We start from the raw sequence: 14,870 nt of genomic DNA on the forward strand, positions 1-14,870 counted from the left end.
GTAATTAAAGAAGTCGCTGTACTTAGAGTAATTAACCTGTGCTTTCTCCTCTTTGACTTCTGGGTCAGTCGTTTTAACTTAGCAACAATAGACATATCCATGACTTTTCTGTCCCTTTCCTAACATGAGAAAGTACATTCCTTTGATCAACACCCCTCAGGTGAAAAGTAAGGGAACAGGTTTGAATAGCAAATGCCAATCAAAAGGACTTCCCCTCCTATAGACAACTCCACTGCTCACCAAGGCCTTTTTGGTTCACATATTCTACCTTACATATCTGAACCCTTTCTGGCCTTTCCCTGCCTCTCTTCCTCCAGGGACAGCATGAAACTGCTCATTCCATTCTATGAATCCAGAACATACTTCCCATCCCTTGCCACAAACATGCCATGCACAATTTGTCACCTCCCGCCTGCATGCCTCCAAAGATTCTTCTGCCTTCCAAAAAGTTAGAACCTGTCTCTCTGTCCATTGTTCCTTTGATATTCAATATTCTGGTGGGTGACTTTTCCAGCGACAGATCTCTTCCCCTGCGTGTCCTGCTGTAGGCGAAGCCATAATCAGCCTCTGACAAATGCCTTGTGCACCTCGGCCATTTCAGACCTCCAGCTTCTCTTCTGACCCCAATTTTCTCTCCCTCCATGAAACCCAATTCCAAACTGAACTTCCTCTGAGCTCTTCACCATCACTGCCATGCCAGGCCCTCTGTCCTTTCCAAATCTTCTTCCAACTCCACGAAGTCCTTACTCACATGGACCTGTCACCCCACTTGTGACAATGTAGCAATTCTCTCACCCCTTTGAAGGTTTGGCTGCCCATGTGTCCAACCTGAACCCTGGTCAAGGAGCACCACCAGTCTCCTGGAGACCTCCCTCGTTGGGGACCACAATTCATCACCTTTCCTGAGCACCGTTCACACATCCTTGGTTAGCCTGAGGACCCCCGTCTTAATGCTGCCATCTGACCTTCGAGACTCTTTTAAACCCTGAGCTGCCCACTTGCTTTCTGCACTCGAAGCTCTCTACTCACCTCCTCCTCTCCCTCCCTTCCCCACACCCGCCCTGGGTGTCTTCATACCTGAAATCTCCTCACCTCATCCTGCCTCTGCCCCCAGCCACCTCTGCAGACAGAGCTAATTAATATCAAAGAGCTTTAGGCCTCTCCATGCCAGTGACCTTACGTTCCTGGCCCTGCCATTTGAAGGGTCTCTGATCCTACTTTACCCTCCTCTTCCTTTTGGGGGCCAAATTCTCTCCAAGGCTCCCATAGAACATGCACCCACAGCTTCCCAACCCCAGAACCACGTAACAGAGGACGGACCCTTCTGCCGTTCTCCACTCATGAGCCTTACACACAGGCCGGACATGCATTAGACAATTCCATACCAATGGGACAGCATTGAATGTGGGTCCATCGGAGGCCCATATTTCACAGTTGGTTTCCTACCTAGAAACACCCTGACCAGGGAAGGAGCTGATCCTCCTTCCCTACCCCAGCCCCTTTCTGGCAACAGACAAATCAAACCAGATCGTGCATCAAATCTTGGCAGGAAATTTACCTTCTAGCACCAACTCCAGAGAGAATTAGGGCGTGGGTACCAGGCTGCCTTGGTTTATCCTGGTGTTTGGGCTGTTCCTTCCCATGTGTCACAAGGAGCCACTCTGGGGCCTCAGAATCTCCAAAGGGACCTTGACCTCTAGTAAGTCATTAGCTAAAGGAAACTAGCAAATGTCTCCGGCTCTGCAGGCCAGAAGCAACAGTGAGGAAATGACGTAGGAACTCACACCCCAAGATGAAATCACTTTCTGTCCCTGCCTGACCGCCTGGCGTGGGCCATCTCAGTGGGGTGGAGGCATGGTCTGTACCCAGCTTCCATCAGCTAGAAACATTCTTGGGAGGAAAAGTACAGATCTGAGCAGGAGGAGCCTGGTGGTTCTGTGAGTGTGATCTGGTTGTCACTGGAGCAGAGTGAAACTGACCACGGTGCCAGCTGAGGAGGCTGAATACTAGATGGAGTTCCAGGTAAGAAGAACCGTTCTTTATTATTTTGGGGGGGGGGGTACTGGGGATTGAACTCAGGGACACTCGACCACTGAGCCACATCCCCAGCCCTATTTTGCATTTTATTTAGAGACAGGGTCTCACTGAGTTGTTAGCACCTCACTTTTGCTGAGGCTGGCTTTGAACTCGTGATCCTCCTGCCTCGGCCTCCTGAGCTGCTGGGATTACAGGCGTGCACTGCTGCGCCCGGCTAGAACCCTGTTTTGATTGTAACTCTGCTAGTAAAGCTCTGTGCTTGTGTTGGAAACAACATCTACACTTCTAGGCTGTTTTATTCCCTAACAACGGAAGGGATGCTTATTTGAGCTTTGGCAAGGATGAGACGATGATTCAGGTTCTCTAGAGATGTTAGAATGTTATTTTACATGTCGCTTGGTGCCCACTTTTTTTGCCTTCTGGTTTTGTCACCTGGACAGCCCCCGGTGACGCAAGAGGAGGAAGACCACCCACAGATTCAAGCCCCCTTTCTGTGCTCTATGTATAGTTGCTTTTGGAATAGAAGATATCAGCACCGCGCCTTTCCCCGAGGCTCCTACCTCTCACTGAACCTCACCTATCGTGAGACCTTTGCTTCTGTCATAGCGCCGAGTCTCCTGGTCTCAAATCTCAGCTGTGACCTAAAGATTGTTCCACTCACCATCCACGTTGAGGTCATGGCTTTAAAGTGGAAGGAGTCTCTGAGTTTCAGCTGCAACCTGTAGTAGATCTAGGAATTTTGGCCCAGAGCCTGCAAGACAACCAGACTCCTTGGAGGCACTTAGGAGAGGGGTTTTGCATGCTGTCACAGAGGTCAGGCTGTGACCTCCCAAGTCCAGGGTAGGTTCACCTGTCAGTCAGGATAAGTGGGCCTGGAAACTGGGAGCAGATGGGAAAGGAGGAGACCCCTGGTCCTCTGGCCTGCCCCCCATATGACACCCTGCCCTTCACTCTGTCTATAGTGGGTAGATGACCGTGATCTGCAATCTTCTTGGGAAGTGCCTCGTCCTGTGGTCAGGAGACTTGGTACCTGCGAGAACCTTCCTGTGAGCATGTTAGTTTAGATAAGGGGTCAAATCTTATCCTACAAGGAATGAACCTGCATCCTGTGATGCCTGGTGCTGTGGGAGATTTGAGGCTTCCAGGCAGGGTTCTGTGGCCACTGTGCTGTCCTGGGACTCAGGTACAGTTGATGAAGAGGATGGAGAAGACATGCTAGTTGCTGAGTGCAGTAGTACTGGTTTCTTGTGGCTCACCTGCCTGGACTTTATAGGAAGTCTGGAATGCTCTGGGCTCTTATGGGATTCTCCGTTTTTGAAAGCTAGAACAAACGATTCATCAAGGGTTCCACATGGTATCAGCTGTCCCCTGTCCCTCCCTACTTCCTTAACTGCTCAGGGTTGTGAAGAATAAGACCTGCTCAGCAGGAAGGCAGTGGACATCACTGAGACCACGGCTGGGGCCCCAAGTCTGTCCCCACACTTCTGCTCAGTCCTGGGTCTCTGAGTTCTCCAAGAGTGACGGTTTGTCCCATAGGCCAGGCGCTCGAGTCTTTGGGCAAGGGGCCATTGGCATGGGGGTGTGAGAATTCCCCCTGAAGTAGCTCACTTCTTTGGGGGAACTCTGAGATGAAAAGCGCTTCTCAGTTGTAATGACATTAATGCCACTTGGCACAGATGGGGGACAGGGGATGCCAACCACAGATAAGGAAGGCTGTCTGGGAGCGTGCTTCCAGCCCCGAGAATCCATGTGCCTAATCCTGTTATTATTGTTAATGTGTGCAATTTAAAATATCAACGATGCATATCAATAACGAGGATTTACCTTGTCTTTTCTAAATATAAAGGTCACACTTATCTAATGTAGCATGGCCTACAAAACAGAATCGTAACCCTGGCAAAAATCCCCTGAGCCATTTCACAGCTGAGAAACTGGCTGCGGACTCCAGATTGACAGCTCTGCCCCATACTGACCAATAGTGGAGCAGCCAGTACAGAGGGTGTGCCTGGGCCTGTGTGTGTGTGTTGGGGAGTGGGCGGGGGTGGGGGGTCTTTTCTGGCCTTTTTTTCAAACAAGTTAACTGTGTCTTCCTGAGTGAGGAGTCACTTCCCATTCCTGCCTTAATCCCCTTTCTGTCCCCACTGATCCCATAACCATGAGTGGCACCTACCTTCCCCTGGTTGACACCTTGGACTTCATGACCCCCTGGTTGTTCTCCCCCGATCCCTTCTTGGAGTGCAAGTTCCCAGAGCCCCCCTTGCCTGTGAGTGAATAAATGGCCATATATTTGAAAAAAAAAAAAGGGCCTTGTTTTTTGTCTTTTCAGAGGAATTATAATGTCTTAAGGGCATGGATGATGTTGATATACTTAGTATATTAGCTTTCAGCAGTTTGGGGCACTGTACTGGGCCCCTATCAGGTCCTGCGTAATTGAGCACTAAACTCATTCATTCTGTGTGGGGTGCAGGCTTCCAAAGCTGATTGCTCACATGTCAGGCCTTTGAACCTGACACCCAGAAAATTCCCTGCATCTCTAATCTCTTTTGTTCCCTGTAGGTAATTTCACAGAAAATCCACGCTGCTAAACCCTCAAAGAGAATTACAGGGAATTATAAATCTCCTTTCCACCTTCCTAGGCTTTCTCTCTGACAGAGAAGCTGACTTGTTTTCAGGATGGGGACTGGGGCGAGCCGGGCCTCCACTGGGCCGTGGAGCCACAGGCCTCTTCATCTCCCCAAAACATCAGCATGGGGGCCTGTGGAAGCAGAGGTGGCCCTGGAGCTCCGTCCAACACAGCCTCTGGTGAGCAGGGGCAGGTCCGGAAAGGATGTGTTCAGCTCAGGCTGTAAATCTGGTTCAAGCTGAGCTGGGGTTTTGCCTGCCCAATGCTCTCACCCTACATGGTGACTGAGAAACCCCAACCCTTACCTAGAATAATGGTCCCCGAGGGCTGGAAGATGGGCACCTGGCAGGACATCTGCTGAGAATGGAATCAACATGTGAAAACAGACCTGTCCCACGGTATCACGGGGGCACAGTATCATCTTAATCTGGTTGGCAGCTCTAAGGGTCAGGGGGGAGGGGCAATAGCAATGAGCTGCGGTGTTCTGTTCTTTCCATCCTGGACCTGGTCCTATCCAAAGGGCACCCCAGCCTGTGGGTCTCTTGGAAAAAGGATCAATGTGAACAAAGAAGGTAAGACATGGGAAGGTTGTGAGAGGAGTTACAGTCTGGAGACTTCCAGAGGAGGGCAGTACAGAGGGTGGACTGGAACTACATAAGAAAAAGAAAGTACTAGCTGCAATGGCAGCTGGCCTCTCTAGGGCTCACTTCGTAGCAAGCACTGCCCAGCCTCTACCTTACGGAGCCTCAAGAAAGCCTTGAGAAGCTGATAATAGAATCCGCATTTTACAGATGAAGATACTGAGGTTCAGAGAAGTTGTCACTTACCCAAGGCCTCTTAGCAAGTAAATGGCAAGATCAAGATTCCAACAGAGACCTCTATGACCCCAAAGTCAGTGCTTTGCCACCATGATGGGGGGGGGGAAATGTGTGGGTACTTATGTCAGTCAGGTCCCAATTCCACTATCTGCCAGTGTCCCTTGCTTCAACTCTGTCATCTGTAAAGTGAGGAGTAGATGAGAACTAAATGAGATAATATTTAAAAAGCATCTGGCAGAATTCCTGGATAAGGTAGGTATGCAGTTATCCAATGGGGCTATGATTCGTGTTTCTACACCCTCCTATGTTGTTTTGAATGTCCAGATGTCCTCACCTTGTGACAAGGATAGACCTCTCTTTCCTCAGTGTTCTTTCTCATCTCCAAAAATGGCTCCTCTGCTATAGGTAGAATTGGTTCCCTTTAAGTGTCTGTGTTGAAGCCCTAACCCCCCACCATGTGCCTAACTGTGGAGGTAAGGTCTTGGGGAGGTAAAGTTAAATGCTGAGCTCCTAACCTGATAGATTGGTGTCCTTATAAGAAGAGGGGGACAGACCTGAACTTTTCCTCTCTGCTGTATGAGGACACAGCCAGAAGCCTGCTGTCTGCAAGCCACCAAGAGAGGCCTCACCAGCAGCCAATCCTGCCAGACCCTGACCTGGGACGGTGGGAATATAAGTCACAGTTGTTAAGTCACCCAGTCCATAGTATTGTGTTGTGACAGCTCAGAGCTGACTCACACAACCACCATCTGACGAGCTGGGCAAGCCAGGGACCTGATGTGGCTTTGATACGTCTAATTCCACTGTGAATCCCAACCTCTAGGACCACACTGGGTGAGCCCCACATTAACACATTTGAGAATCTTCCCACTCCTCTTGGTCCCACTCATCATGATTATTACAGACTTTCCCAAACATCTACCTAGAAAAAGATCGATCTCTCTATCTACCTACCTATCATCTATCAATCAATCATCTATTTATCTGAAAGCCAGAGTGCCCTTCACCAGCTTCAACAATCATCAACACGTGCTGACCCTCCTCACTCTTACCTTGCCCACTCCCCACCCCACATTATTTTGAAACACACCCGAGGCATCGTATAATTTTCCTAAATATTTTAGTATATTTCTGTCAAAGACAAGGACTCCTTGTTACAACAAGATAAAACCATAACTGTCTTACCATTGTCGCTCCTAATATTTGAAATGATTCCTTAAGATAATGAAATATTTGGTCAACCTTCATATTTCTATGATTGAAAAAAAATTTATCTGAATAGTTGGGATCAGGATTCAAGTAAGACCCATATAGGGTGATTGTTTGACGTGCTTTTAAGTCTTTTTTTAAAAAAATTTATACCTGTCCCTACATCTCTTTCTTTTCAACTTCATAATGAGTAATTTGGGTCCTTTGCCCTGAAGAGCTTCACATAGTTTGAATTTTGTTGATTACCTTCTTGTGTGGAGGGGTGTGTGTGTGTGTGTGTGTGTGAGAGAGAGAGAGAGAGAGAGAGAGAGAGAGAGAGAGAGAGAGAGCAGCCTCTGTGTCCCTGTTTTGCTTTCCTCTCCTCTGAGGGGTGGGGTGAGGGCTGGGTCTGTCTCTGATCTCTTGGTCCCTGGGAAGGTTTGCATTTTTATTCTAACTGCTCTCTGTAGGTAATGGGCTCCCCTTAGGTTTCACTTGTAAAAACACTTGAATCCCGACCTCCTGCTGCTTATTTTGCTGTCTGCGGGGTGCTGATTTCCTGGTGAAGTTCCTCCTTGCTGTCTCTTCATCTCCAGGCATTGCTATCCCCTGCTCTTCCTCACGGTTTTCTTTCCTCTGCCCAGTGGCGGTGGTCCCTGAACAGGTCTCCTGGCATCTACGGGGTCCCTTGGTCCCAAGCTTCCTCTGGCAGCCAGACAGATCTTTTGCAAAAGACCATTTGAGGACACCGTCCTGTCCTCTCAGAACTTAAGACACAAAGCAGGTGCCCTCAGGAGCCTCTGGATGCCTGGTGTGGCCTGGGCCCTACTCACTGGCCCCTTCCAGGGCAGCTCTGCCTTCTCTGTGTTTCCTGCGTCGGGCCTTTAGTGCCAGCTGCTCCTTGTGCCTGGAGCATTCCCACCCAGCCTGTGCCTGGAGGGCTTCTCTTCCTCCAGGTCTCAGGAGGTGGCTCAGCGGAGGCTGCCTGGGCCTGGGTCCCAGGAACACAGGCCCTGCAGCCCTCTCCCCCGTGCAGCCTGTGTTCCTGCACACCCCATCGCTACCTACAACACGGGCTTCCTTTTGTGTTCATGCTTATTTAGTACCTGCCTCTGCCACCAGACTGCAAATTCCACAAGGACGGCAGTAAATCTCGCCATCGTCTAGCAGAGGGACGGAAGCACAGGAAACACTCAGTACAAACTTGACAACCCATTAATAAGAGCAATGTGACTGGAGATGACAGCCTACATACCCAGAAAGGAGAGAGGGAGAAGGGCAGGAATTCCAAGTCCTCTGAAGTCTTAGGAGAGGGAATTCCTTTGTCCCCTGGTCCCCCTGTGTGGTACAGGGAGGAGCCAGGTTTTCATGTTTGGGATTGCCCCAGTGTCTTGGTTCAGGGTCCTCCCAAAAGTCCCCCCTGAGATGAGGATTTGCAGACAGTTTATCTGGAGGTGAAGATCCCCAGGACAGGGGGCGAGGGATTGCCAGGTCAACTATCTGCACGGACGGGCAAGGGGCCCGGGAACTGCTTGTTAGAGCCCCTCATCAGCCGGAAGAGGAGCTGGGGTATTTATCTAATCCCCCAAGTCATGGGCTGGGGGCTGCCCCCAGGTGGTATCTATTCTCAGGCACTCCTGGTCTGCCCACAGGTGGCCAGTGGGCTCAACAGAAAAGCCCTCTAGGGGAGGACACACTGACAGGGCCAGGTCAGGGAGTGTGGGCGGAGGACTGTTGGCACCTGGCACACCTGGATACACCTAGCACACCTGGACACACCTGGCACACCTGGACACACCTGTTACCTGTGAGCCTGGAACTTGACCAAGGTACCATTCCTGCCCCTGTCACAGACAGACATCCCGACGGAGGCCAGACGTGTGACCACAGGGAGGGTTCATCTCACTGCAAGCAGCACAGAGGGCCCTGGGTGCTGCAGGGAGCCCTCTCATGTGCAGGGAAGGCTGCGTGGGGGCAGGGGCCCTGCAAGTGGTCAGGAGGCCTGTCAGATGGAGGAGCAGATGTAACCGTTGGCAGGCCACTTGTCACCTCTCTGGGTGCTTTCTCTTCTATTACCTCTTCCCACCTTACAACATCTTGTGAAGTGGGTGTGAAGAAACCATCCCCCTCCTTTCATAGAGGAGGAAAAATAGTACCAAAGGGGGCCGTAGCTTGCCATGGTCCATCCAGAGCTGGAGAGGGGCAGGCCTGACCCTTGGCCCCAGCTTCTTTTTGAGAGGCCGGTATTTGTGTTGAGGGAGCTCCTCTCCTGTAAGTTCTGGGTACAGGGAGCAGAGTAGGAATCTGGTAGCCCCTTTTCCAGAGGCAGGCAGTGTCCTTATGCAGCCACCAGGTGGCAGGGGGCCCACACACGCTCCTCTGGTTTCCTAGGGGTGGGGGGTGGGGCAGCCCACCATGATGAGAACCTGCTTAACATTCCTCAAGAGCCCCAAGACCCCAGAGGGTTGGTTAGAGCAAAGCAGAAAAATGCAGGGGAGAGTGCGAAGGTGAGAGTTGTGCCAATTTCTTACTGTGTGATTGGGGTGGGTTACTTATCCTCTCTGGTCCTCAGGCTCCTCCCTGGTAAAACCGAGGGTTTGGACTTGGACCAGAATGCTAGTGTTTCCCAGTTCTGGCTACCACCGAGACGCCTGGTCAGCTGAGCTCCTCCTTGGGCTGGGAAGCTGGAGGCTGGGAGAGAGTCTTAACTGGGTGGAGGACGAGGACGACTGGGACAGTAGGGGCCTGACTCACGCCATCGGAGCAGGGTGAGGAGGGGACAGGAGTGATGGACGAGGCAGAACAGAAGGTGGAGAGCAAGGAATTGGACCCTCGAGGCAGAGGGTGTATCTGTGCCTCTTGTTGGGCATCAGTCTCAGTTTTAAGCTTCAGCGAAACCCCCTTGTTTTTGGGCATCCCCCAACTCTGTAAGCTTCTAGTATCAGCCTATTTAAATTCCTTCACCACTACTATTTCTTTCTGACCTTTTTTGAGGGTTTATGTGTTTATTTCTGTCTTCTCTATTGGAAGATAAGCTCCATAAGGGCAGGGGGATTGTCTTCTTGTTTATTCTGGATCCCAAGCAATAGAACAGTTCCCAGAAGATAGTAGTTACTCAATCAACAGCTGTTGCATGAATGAATGGATCCATATGTGAATGGTGAAGTGGGCAAAGCCCTGAACTGGGAGTTAAAGACCCAGAATTCTCCATTTCTGCCATAAATAAGCTGCGCTATTCTGGGGAAACCTCTTCCCTTCCACGGTCTTCAGTTTCTTGATCCTTAAAACGAGGTGTTTGAGTTCCATGATCAAGGGTCTTAGAGATTTAGTGACAAAAGTTGCTTCCCTTTCAATTCTCAGGTCCCGGGATTCTACCCCTTTGGTTAATTCTCCATTACAGTTGACTTTCCCCTCAAAAGACAGCCAACAGTAAGCTGATGGAGAAGGACCTTGGCAGGTGTTTTAGTCAGCTTTTTCGCTGCTGTGACAAAAAGACCCAACTAGATAAATGTTAGAGGAGAAAAAATTTATTTGAGGGTTCCCAGTTTCAGAGGTCTCAGTCCATAGACAGCCTGCTCCATTCCTTGGGACCCCAGGTGAGGCAGGTCATCAGGGCAAATAGTGTGGCAAAGGGAAGAAGCTCGCACCACGATCAGGAAGCAGAGAGAAAGATTCTACTCACCAGACACAAAATATATACCCTAAAGGCACACCCCCAACACCCACCTCCTCCAGCCACACCCTACCTACCTCCGATTACCACTCAGTCAATCCCATCAGAGGATTAATCCACTGGTTGGGTTAAGGCCTTCATAGCCCAATCATTTCTCCTCTGAGCCTTCTTGCATTATCTCACACATGAGCTTTTGGGGAACACCTCACATCCAAACCAAACAGCAGGCAAGCATTTATTCATTCAACAAACATTTCTGGATGTCTTGGTTATGTGAGGCTTCTCTCTAGGTGCTGGAAGGGCAGTGCAGGCCAAGCCAGATGCGCACACTGGGCTTTCACCCTGAAATGGGCCAAGGTAGGAAATCATGGGACTTCGCTTTTTACTCCTGAAGGTGGAAAAGGCCACATCCTAGAAAATTCTAGAAATTTTAATTCTAGGACATTAAAAAAAAATGATATTAGGAAGATGGGGCTTAGTGAGATTAAGGCCTCCAGGAAATGTCACCCTGTCTCTAGGCGAAATAATGGGTAGACTTGCTGTCATAGACATGGTCACTGGGAAACCCAGCCTGGTCTGCCCTGGAAGCCTGTCTCCCCAGTTCATCAAAACGCAGTGCTCACCTTCTGACGGGGTGGGGGTGGGAGGTTCATCTGGACAGATGAATAGGGTAGAGCCAAGGTACTAGGGCTGAGTATTATTTACCTTTCCAAAATAAGAAGTTGAGTTGAATGACTACATCTTTGTATTTCTGTTGCTAATAACACAATACCACAGACTGGATGCATTATAAAGAAAAAAGGTTTATTTGGGCTCATGGTTCTGGCCCCAGGGTAAGTGACTGCAGTTGGTAATTCTTGCTGGTAGAGTCCCCCGGCTGTGCAGGGCATCACACCGTGCATGTCTCTTCCATTCTCTCCCCTTTAACCTCCTCTTACAAAGCCACAAGTATCCAAAATGGGGTCCCCACTCTGATCATTTTATCTACTCCTAGTATGTCCCCAACTGCACCCCTGCCGAGTCCACAGTTGCATTAAGGTTCCACCCTCAGTGGGGATTAAACGTCAACATGAGTTTTGGAGGGGACAGACCATATCCAAACCACAACTCCACATAACCCTCGACAGGCGAGTCAAATGGCAGAATGCCAGGCCCAGTGACAGATTAGGCTTGGAGAGAAAGATCCAGTTTTCCTCCCAGAGTCAGCCCCCTGCCAGGCCCCCACTCGCCCTCTCCTCCCACTTGAGCACACAGGCCCAAAGCTTCTGTGGAAACCAGTGACTCAAAGTGCCGTCCGAGGCTGCGGCACCAGCGTCATCCAGGAGCCTCGGAGAAACGCAGGGTCCCAGGCCCCCAGACCTGCTCCAGCAGACTGCAAGTGCAAGAGGACGCCGGGTGCCTTGGGTGCCCTGGATGTGAGAGCCCCAGCTGGAGCGGGCCTCCTTCTGGAGGGTGCCACCCGGTCCTGGGGATGCTTCCTCTCCCCAGTGACCAGCAACAGGGCTCCCTCTCTGCCTTCCACGGGCCGGGCCAGCCAGACTATTTACTCATTAGGACAGAAGCTGCAGCGGCCTGGGGACGCCCGGCTAAATGAGGAGGCTGCAACTTGTTAGCGTAATGAGCCAGGGCAGCTCCCCGAAGGAGCGTCCCTCATGAGCCAGGGTGGGCTGCCTAATCGCCGAGCCCTCCTCAGAGCTGGGAATTCCCTCTTCATCAGTCCAGCATTTACTGGTGAGAGAAATCAGGCCACGGAGTCACATGCACAGGGGCGTTCCGGGTGTGTGTGTGTGTGTGTGTGTGTGTGTGTGTGTGTGGCCGTTTATCCATCCATCAGTTCTCTGTCTTTCACGGGGTGCAGGATCCCTTTACCCTTCCAGATCTACGCCCACCCCTGTGCACCTGCTCTCTGCCCCTAGAGGCTGGCCTGCCTGGACCCCATCAGCTCACTCTCTGCCCTCCGGCTTCCAGATTGCCCACTGGACAAGAAGCCCCAGCAGCAGATGGGACGGAAGGAAGAGAAATGAGGCCACCCCTGAAGGCCTCCCAGCAGGCTGCCACAGCTCCCTGCGGAGGACACTCTTCTCCCAGGGCGGCCCTCCCTGAAGACCTTTGCCTTCTAGGCCCCGGAACATCCCGTCTTCCCCTCCACCTTCCTGACTGGGGGTGTCCACAGACACATCCGGGGCCTCACACCTACCTTGTCCGTTTCCTGAAGCTCTGCCCACACCTCTGGAAAAAGCTCTTCTTTAAATTCTCCTCAGCTTACTCCTCCGATCACCCAGTTTGAACGAGCCATCTGTTCCCCGATTGATTCAATAGGCCAAAAAGGAAAGACTGGACAGACACAAGCCAAGGGGACAGCGCCGTCGTCCCTTTCCTTGGCTGTCCATGTGCTCCTCAGCGATGTCGTTTTCCCTTCTTCTGTCCTCATGTTCACCTGGCGAACTGTGGAGGCTAATTTCATCTGCAAACATTTGTCTCCTTCTGTTTTCCAGGTACAGAAGGGCCCCCAGCCCAGCCAGAGGATGGGGTGAGAGGAAGGCTGGCCACCAGGAGGGATTCAGCACCAGGAGGATGCTGTCCCCACTCTGGGGCACTCAGAGGACCTGTCCTGTAGGGGACATTGGCAGCGGGCCTTGGTGGCAACTCTCTGCACTGTGCTCTTCCTGAAGGACCCTCAGAGGTCATTGGTGAGCATGCCTCCCCGGCCCTCTGCTGTCCTGCGGCTCCACTGGCTCCCAGGCCAGGCTCTCCCTGCCACCCTGTCCCTCACTGAAGCCACACCTGCCTCTTCTGCTTGCTGTTCCTCAAACACCCTGTGCACCCCTCCTAGGCTGGCCTTGCCATTCCCCTGCTCTAGATGGCTCTTGTCCCACACCCCTCAGGGCCTGTCTGTCCCCCTCTGCCTCGGGTCAAATCCCTCCTTGCCTTCCCTATTTTCCTGACAGAACTCAAGTCTATGAATGTTAGAACTGCTCTTTTTCATTTTTATTTTTTGCTGCCTGTTTCCTCAGGACCCTGGGAGCTCCCAGGGTGGGATTTGAGCCTGTTGTTCACTGTTGTGTCCCTGGAACTACAGTCTGCCTCATCCAGAGAAGCCCCTTCTCCAGGGCTCCCCTCTGGTGGATGGGCGACTGAATGCTCTCTCTTGGTCAACTTGGGAACTCAGAATTGGATGGGGGTGGGGTAGCTCCAAACACCGGCCAGCTGGTTTCCTCTGGGATCAGTAGGGCATGGCAGTGACCTGTGCAGGTGGCCACTTCAGAGGGCCTCAGCTGTACCCACAGCCAGACCAAGGCTCCTCTTCCTGCTCCTCCCATCTGGTGGCCCTGCCCCATCCCTCTGCATCTCAGGAAGCCATGGAGGAGTTGAGGGGCCTCTGGGCACCTAATCTCTGGGTGTATCTCCTCAGCCTTGCTTTGCACTTCTGCTGTGGAAATTGAAGTTGTTATGTCCCCAACCCAGGCACAAGTGTCTGACGCCTGCTTATGGAATAATCCCGCCCATTGGGGGAATCTCTGGAGGCCCCGCAGGAAGTCCCTGCTTTCCCTTTAGCTAGGACCTCTGGAGTCACCCCCAGGAATGGGGCTCTTGCTTTCTGGGACACGGAGCATGCCTGCTCCCTTTGCTGGGGTGTATGAGATGCCTGCAGGGATCACGGCTTCAATGGGAAGGTGACCTCCTGAGATGAATGTTTCCAAGGACAGTTGAAGGACAGGCCACTCATATTTTAGGGAATCAAAGTCTGGGATTCCGATTTTGCCTTGGCCATTAACCAGCTGTGTGCCTCTGGGTCTATATTTCTCAGGAAACTTCAGGCCCTTGAAATTTATGAAATCTATGTGTTTGTCCACAGTCTGGTTCTAGAATCCAGAAATAAGATGGACTTGGAGATGTCCTATGATTCCATCATCCCTTCTACCTTAGCCCTTCCCTGTCAAAATCCCTGCCTCGTTCTCCAGGATGCACCCGTCCCTGTCTTCCTCCCAGCCCCCCCCCCCCCCCCAGATCTCCTCTGTCTTATACAGCAGATCCGTCAGGCTTGAAAGCCCACCCCTCCTGGCTCCTGTGGAGTCTATGTTAGAGACTGCTGGTGGTCAACCTCACCTTGGGCTCTGAACCCTCCTGGGCTCCATGCCCATTCCGAGCACCTGCACCTCCATTGCGGCCCACACTGCCGCAGTTGGGGGTGAATCACTCCCTTTGGTGATTGATAGGGGCTGGTGGACAAGTGCTTCAGATCTGCCTTTCGGGGGATTCAAAGGCTGCTGCCTCTTATGTTCCCCAGAAGGGCTGGACTTCGTTCACGTCCACTAGCACCTTTTATTGATGGTGCACCCTTTATCGACTGTATCTTTATTACACTTCCAACCCTACCAATATTTTGGGGGATCACTTCCCAAATAAACCATGTATGCTCTGATCCATCCTCCTGGAAGACCCAGGGTGACAGTCCCTTCTTGGTTGAGACCTTCCCTGACTCCCTCATGTCAGTGGCTTGCACCTCTGTCCTCTCGTGGTGTTTCACTCT

The sequence above is a fragment of the Marmota flaviventris genome, chromosome 6 (genome assembly GCF_047511675.1).
Source record: "Marmota flaviventris isolate mMarFla1 chromosome 6, mMarFla1.hap1, whole genome shotgun sequence".
Lineage (NCBI taxonomy): Eukaryota > Metazoa > Chordata > Mammalia > Rodentia > Sciuridae > Marmota > Marmota flaviventris.